Source organism: Hibiscus syriacus, unplaced genomic scaffold (genome assembly GCF_006381635.1).
Source record: "Hibiscus syriacus cultivar Baekdansim isolate YM2019G1 unplaced genomic scaffold, ASM638163v2 tig00113124_pilon, whole genome shotgun sequence".
NCBI lineage: Eukaryota > Viridiplantae > Streptophyta > Magnoliopsida > Malvales > Malvaceae > Hibiscus > Hibiscus syriacus.
This window is the reverse complement of record NW_024063444.1, coordinates 2,664,801-2,672,109: the sequence shown is the minus strand read 5'-3', so window position 1 is coordinate 2,672,109 and position 7,309 is coordinate 2,664,801. Positions and strand designations below refer to the sequence as shown.

At 39.3% G+C, this 7,309-nt stretch overlaps 1 pseudogene; it reads left to right on the top strand.

Moving 5' to 3' along the window:
• Window positions 1–289: 289 nt before the first annotated feature.
• LOC120185760 lies at window positions 290–6,743 on the top strand (annotated as a pseudogene).
• Window positions 6,744–7,309: the final 566 nt, after the last annotated feature.

The window sequence follows — 7,309 nt, the reverse complement described above, 5'->3', positions numbered from 1 at the left end:
TCTATTGGCTGGCTCGTTTGCATGGCGACCTCTCCGTTGGCTGGCTCGTCTGCATGGTGAGTATATGGCTTGTATGGCTCGTCTGCATGGGTATGGCTCGTCTGCATGGTGAGTATATGGCTTGTATGGCTCGTATGTCACTCGTATGTCTCCCCCTACAAGGTCGCCTGGATTGCATGGCGTCCTACGAGATCACTGTAGAATTCACCCCATACCAGCAATTAATCTGAAATGTGCATTATATCGTGAATAAAAAAAATCGAGAACATTATCTCGTGAATTCACCCAAATGAATTTCTCCCAGCCGCACACAACGCCCTCCATTTCATCTTCTCTCTCCATCTCTGATCATTGCAACCAACTCAAGAATGGGCTCCACCGAATCCCTAAAGTAGTCGAACAAGAAGAGAGCCAAGACAAAGACGACGAGGAAGAAGAACACAGTAACAATGAAGAAAGATCCAGCACCGGGGAACTCCAAACCAACCTCCTGGACAAGAAAGTGCTGTAACAAGAACCCGAGATGTTCCCCCGCCATGCATCGGCATCCCCGCTTTCTCCCCAGCGATCTTCATTCGGTACTCCCAGGACGGGTCCTTCAACCAAAGCGTGGGACTCTTACAATGTGTTAGCCCCGCCGCCGCCGCCTCCACCTGTTCTCACACGCAGTCCCTCTCCGGACGATGATCGCATGGTGATCGACGTTTATTTGATCAGCCACGGAGAGTGCGAGTTGAATCTGAGGCCTGATATTGTGGGTGGAAGATAAGACGCTGCCGCCTTGACCTCTAATGGGAAGCGCCAAGCCAGGGCATTGGCTGTGTTCTTAAAAAATCAAGGGATCAGGTTTAACACCGTCTATTGCTCTCCTTTGGACCGGGCTAGATCAATGGCTCTTTGTGTTTGTCAGGTAAATCATCTTTTTTATTCTTTCTTCTTAAAAGAATACATGAAATTGAAATATGAATGGATTTGTAATTGTTAATTAGAGGAAAATATTCTAGATTTAGTTGTTACTTTCTTTAATATCCATTGAGCAGATTGAGAAATTGCTCCTGCTACAACTTCGAATCATCTGTCAAGTGCCTGCATGTTAAGCTAAGAGAAATTGGTAATTTGGTTCTACGTTGGTTTACACTTGTTGGGAAATAAATTTCCCTATTACCAGATTAGTGAGAATGCGAAATAAAAACGGAAAAATAATACCCGAAATTGATAACGGAGTTCAGCCAATTTTGCCTATGTCTCCGGACTGCTGCAGATCTTTTACTAAAGAGAGAAAATTTACAAGTGTTTACAAAACACTCACAACTCACAAGAAAGCTCTCTAGTATTGGGAGACAGAAATGATTTGGGATGATTTTGAAGCTAAATGGGTTAGGGTATTTATAGTTGAAGCTTAAAGATTAATCTTGTAAATATCCTAAAGTGTACAGGGACTAAATTGTAATTATTTCTATTTCTATTTTCAATAAATATTGGGCTCCTTAATGATTTTCCTTAGCCCCTAATTTTGACTTTTCCAATAATTTCCCACTTGAAGACTGATTTTAATCTATCTTCACACCTCGATCAACGCAATAACATTTCTGGTCTTGTTACTCTAGCATGCCAACTGAAGCTGAACACAATTTCAGTTTGTCTGTAATCACCGTCTTTGTTAACATGTCTGTCGGATTTTGAGCTCCATTAATCTTTTCAAGTTTCAAAATCCCATCTTCCAGAAGAGACCAGATAAAATGATATCGCAATTGTATATGATTCGTCCTTGAATGAAAAGACGGATTCTTAGCTAGATGGATAGCACTTTAACTGTCGCAATACAAGGTATTGTTTTCTTGTTTCTTGCCTAACACTTCCAAGAAACTTTGGAGACAAACCATCTTCTTGCTGGCTTCCGTAATAGCGACATATTCTGCTTCAGTTGTGGAGAGAGCAACTATCTTCTGTAGTTGAGAAACCCAACTTACTGCAGTACCTCCTAGAGTATAGACATACCATGTAGTGCTCCTTCTGATGTCAACATTTACGGCTAAGTCAGCATCTACATAGCCTGTCAATATCGTATCTCCACCTTTGAAACAAAGTGTTTTGTTTGTGGTACCCCGCAGATATCTGAGGATCCATTTGACTGCTTCATAGTGTACCTTGCTCGGATTATTCATGTACCTGCTAATAGCTCCCATTGCTTGAGCAATATCTGGTCTAGTACAAACCATGACATACATCAGACTTCCAATTGCCGAGGCATACGACACATTCACCATGTGTGCACGTTCTTCCTCAGTCTTTGGTGATTGTTCTTTGGAGAGTCTAAAATGAACACCTAAAGGTGTACGTACTAGTTTAGCATCTTGCATGTTGAACCTAGAGAGTATTTTGTTGATGTACTCAGCATGTGATAACATCAAAGTCCCTGACTTTATGTCTCTCTTAATCCTCATCCCAAGAATCTGCTTTGCAGCACCCAGATCTTTCATTGCAAACTGCTTCGACAATTTTTTTCTTCAATTTTATAATCTCTTGCATGTCTGAGCCTGCAACGAGCATGTCATCAACGTACAATAATAAAATAATGAAGTTGTTGTCGAACTTCCTGATGTTTTAAACCATCGAACCTCTTGTTTTAAACCATACAAGCTCTTCTTCAACCTGCATACCAGGTTTTTCTTGTCTGCCTCTATGAAGCCTTCTGGCTACCTCATATAGATTTCTTCCTCCAAATCACCATGAAGGAAAGTTATCTTCACATCTAACTGCTCAAGTTGTAGATTCTCTGCAGGTACAATTTTCAACACCAGTATGATTGTAGACAGCTTCACGACTGGAGAGAAAATTTCATTGTAGTCAATACCTTCTTTTTGCTGAAAACCTTTGACAACCAATCTTGCTTTGTAGAGTTTGCTCCCATTATGCTCTTCTTTGATCCTGCAAATCCACTCGTTATGGGGCGTTTTCTTGCCTGGTGATAATTCGGTTAATTTCTGCGTCTGATTTGACATAAACGAGTTTATCTCATCTTTCATGGAAGACTCCCACTTGATTGAATCCTCCACCTGCATTGCTTCATCATAGCACTCTAGTTCACCATTGTCAGTCAGCAACAAGTAGTGCAAAGAAGGCGAATAATGTTGGGTTGGTTTAGGAATTCTGGAGGAGCGTCTTAGTTCTAGTGTGTCTAGTTCTTCTTGAACTGCTTCAGGACTGATCTGAATATCATTTCCAGAAATCTCCTCAAACTCAACAAATTCCTTTGTTTCAGCTTCGGTGTTGGAGCTACTTGATTCTATGGTTGACTTGTCTTTGTACATCACATTCTCATTGAAAATAACATCTCTGCTTCTGATGATCTTCCGATTTTCATAGTCCCAAAACCGGTAACCGAACTCATCACCACCATAACCAACAAAGACACATTTGTTGGACTTAGCATCAAGATTACTTCTTTCAGCAGAATTTATGTGTACATAAGAAATACAACCAAACACTCTTAAGTGTGAAAGGTTTATTTCTTTTCTGCTTAAAACTTCCTCTGGTATTCCACCATCCAAGGGAACTGAGGGCCCATGATTGATCAGGTAAGCTGCAGTGTTGATAGCTTCAGCCCATAGCAATTTGGGCAATCCGACATGTATCCTCATGCTTCTGGCGCGTTCATTCAGAGTTCTGTTAATGCGTTCTGCTACGCCATTCTACTGCGGTGTCATGGGAACTGTTGTCTCCATCTTGATCCCATTGTTTGCTCAAAATTCTCTGAATCTGCTATTTATGTACTCTCCTCTATTATCAGACCTCAACCACTTGACTTTCAAACCAGTCTCATTTTCCACCATGGCCTTCCATTTTCTGAAGGTATCAAAGACTTCTGATTTATTCTTCAGAAAATAAACCCACACATTCCTTGTAGAATCATCGATGAATGTGACATAATATAATGAGCTTGCAAGATATGTAACTGGAGATGGTCCCCATACATCAGTATGAACCAACTCTAACTTTTATGCCTTGGGTGTCTTGCCAATCTTTGCAAAACTGACTTTCTTTTGTTTGCCAAAGATGCAATCCTCACATAGTCCGACATCTATATTCTTTAGATCCGGCAACTTCCCTTTTGACAAAAGTGTCTTCATCTCTTTCTCGCTCATATGGCCAAACCTTTGGTGTCATAGGTTTGATTTTTCATCAGCATCTGCTAGTGCAATGATATTCTCCAAGTTTGACATAGAGAGTATCAGTCTTCTTACCACGAGCAATGACGAGTGATCCTTTGGTAATCTTCCATTCACATCCTGAAAAGGTTGTACTATATCCTTCTTCATCAAGTTGTCCTACAGAAATCAAATTTCTTTTGAGGCCAAGAATATGTCTTACTCCTTTCAGCTTCCAGGTGGTCTGGTTTGGCAACTTTAATCGGATGTCTCCTTTTCCGACGATCTTCAAGGTTTCATCATCAGCTAGATGAACCTTCTCAAAATCACCACTAACATAGTTCTCTATGATTTCTTGGCATGGGGTAGAGTGGAAAGATGCCCCTGAATCCAAGATCCATGATTCAATTGGACTGTTGACATTTAGAATCATGGCATCACATGTCTCCTCTGTCATATTGGCAGATTCATGTGCGTCGGTATCTTTCTTCGTTGCTCGACAATCTCTTTTAAAGTGACTCTTCTTGCCACAATTATAACAGTTATAATCTTTCTTTCCCGTTCTTGATTTTCCCCTTTTGGATTTCGATCTGCCACTATTTGAATTTCTTTCTGAAGTTCTCCCTCTAGACTCCATGTGCAAGGCTGAGGAGCTTGATGCTTCACCTTCCCTTCGTCTGCAGCCATCGCTCCCACTCGAATTTGGCTTCGTTTAGATCGTTTCTGACAATTTCTATGACCACCGTGTATTAGAATACCTTCGTTGACAAACTCGTATCGCCGACCAAATTTTACTTTTCACGAAATTTACTATTAACGAAATTCACTATTTATGTGAATAGTAACATTGTAAAAAAATCAACAAAATTCACCACTAAAAGATCTGATACCAGTTGTTGGGAAATAAAACGAGTAATTTTCCTATAACCAGATTAGTGAGAATGCGAAATAAAAACGGAAAAATAATACCCGAAATTGATAACGGAGTTCAGCCAATTTTGCCTACGTCTCCGGACTACTGCAGATCTTTTACTAAAGAGAGAAAATTTACAGGTGTTTACAAAACACTCACAACTCACAAGAAAACTCTCTAGTATTGGGAGAAAGAAGTGATTTGGGATGATTTTGAAGATAAATGGGTTAAGGTATTTATAGTTGAAGCTTAAAGACTAATCTTGTAAATACCCTAAAGTATACATGGACCAAATTACAATTAACCCTATTTCTATTTTCAACAAAAATTGGGCACCAAATTCGATGCTCCTTTTTGACCCTTTAGCCCCCTTTATTGAATTCCCACAGACGATGTTCTCTTAATTGATTTTTCTTAGCCCTAATTTTGACTTTTCCAATAATACAGATATGTAACATTTGTTTGGAGTTTGCTGAGAGTTTTTCTACAGTTGCATGATTAGTTGAAATACATAGTTTGATAATTAGTATTTAGCATCACAAAAGCTTAGTTTTCATTTGGAGTGTGTTGACGGGAATAATTTTGTTGTGTCGGTTGTTGGTGGTTTTTATAAGACGTTTGGTGCCAAATTTAGGATTATCATGTCTGTTAATAGGTTGACAAAATGTATAGATACGACAATCAACTATCAGATTGACTCTGTAAAAAATTATGACAAAGACTGAGAACTGAGAAGCATGGACTCCTGTAAGATGTTGTGTCTCCAATAAATTGATGAGAATTTAGTGAGTTTCAGAGTCTTTTTTGGAGGTATAATAGGGTGGTAGATCCTAAATTATGGAAGAATATAAGATACTGGCTATTTGATGTATGAAAAGTCAATAATGATCGAGTTAATGGCTGCAATTGCACATATGTTCTCACGCATGCCGTAAAGTTATGCGTGTTGATATGCATTTTACCATTTACACAACTAATTTTCCTATTCTTTAAAATCATGCAGGAGATGAATTTTGCTGAAGAACATATACAATCCTCTGATGCACTTATGGATCTGACTATGAGGCATTGGGAGGGGTGCCCTCGATCGCAAATATAATCACCAGACGTTTTGAGCCTAATGGAAAGATACCATCCTGATTTTGCTGCGCCTTCCGGTGAATCTCTCAGGCAACTGGAATTCTGAATGGTTCCGTTGATTTACAAACCACAACGCCCGTGCCGTGAACAACTCGGTTCATGCGCTACCAAAGAAGAAGTCCTGTTAGAGCAGGCTAAAAACGGTGTCGAAAATCATCGAACACGATGACGACGATGAAATGTCTCCTAAGCCAATAACCACCCCAGCCTTCATGACATAAACGTCAGGAATTCGTCTTTCCCCTCCACCAACACCTCCTCGGCCTCGTCTTGTGTCGACATCTTTACTCATTCACTTCCGATTAAATGCCTCGTCACCGGCCTCCTCGAGTGCAGCCCCGTAATGTCACATAAGATGTGCGTAGAACACTCGTCTGTGACCGTGTTGCAGCATTCGTGGAAAACCGGGTGGCAGATAAAACAGTTGAATGATACTGCACATCTTCGGCTTCTTTAGTTGAAGTTTGGATCTATCCTGCGGAAGAATTTCTGTTGGTAAATTGAGTTTGATAATTGATGGCTACAATACAGCAATACTATGATATATGTATATGTGTGTTGTAAGCATTCAAATTTTGATATATTATTTAATTCGAAATTCAAGGTATCCTTATCCAAATAAAAAGAGTTGTTCTGAAAGTTTCCCTTCCTTCTTTTCCCGGAATCGTGACGATCTACATTGTAATTGTGACTTTGTCGGTGTATCAGAGAATTCTTTGATCGGGAGTGTTGTATTGACCTAAAATGGTACGAAAAAGTCTCCGGCGCATTTGTTCAAAGTTTAGGTTTGTTGGTGATCTAATGATTTTTCTTGCAAGGATTGATTGTGGTATCTCAACGAAATTGGTGTCCAAAAACAATACTTTTTGCGTACTTGAAAACTAAACAAGAAAAAAAAAAGCTTGTTACTTCGCTTAACCGACTTAACCGAATTACCCAAATTTTATTAATAGAATTTATTTTCCTTTAAACGTTAACTGAAACGAACTAAGTTCGGTTAACTGAGTTAACATAAATTTATAAATAATATGTATTATATATTAAATATTTAATGTTTTTGGTTTATTCGGTTAAAACCTAAGTTTAAACACCGCTAAAGCTAAATAAT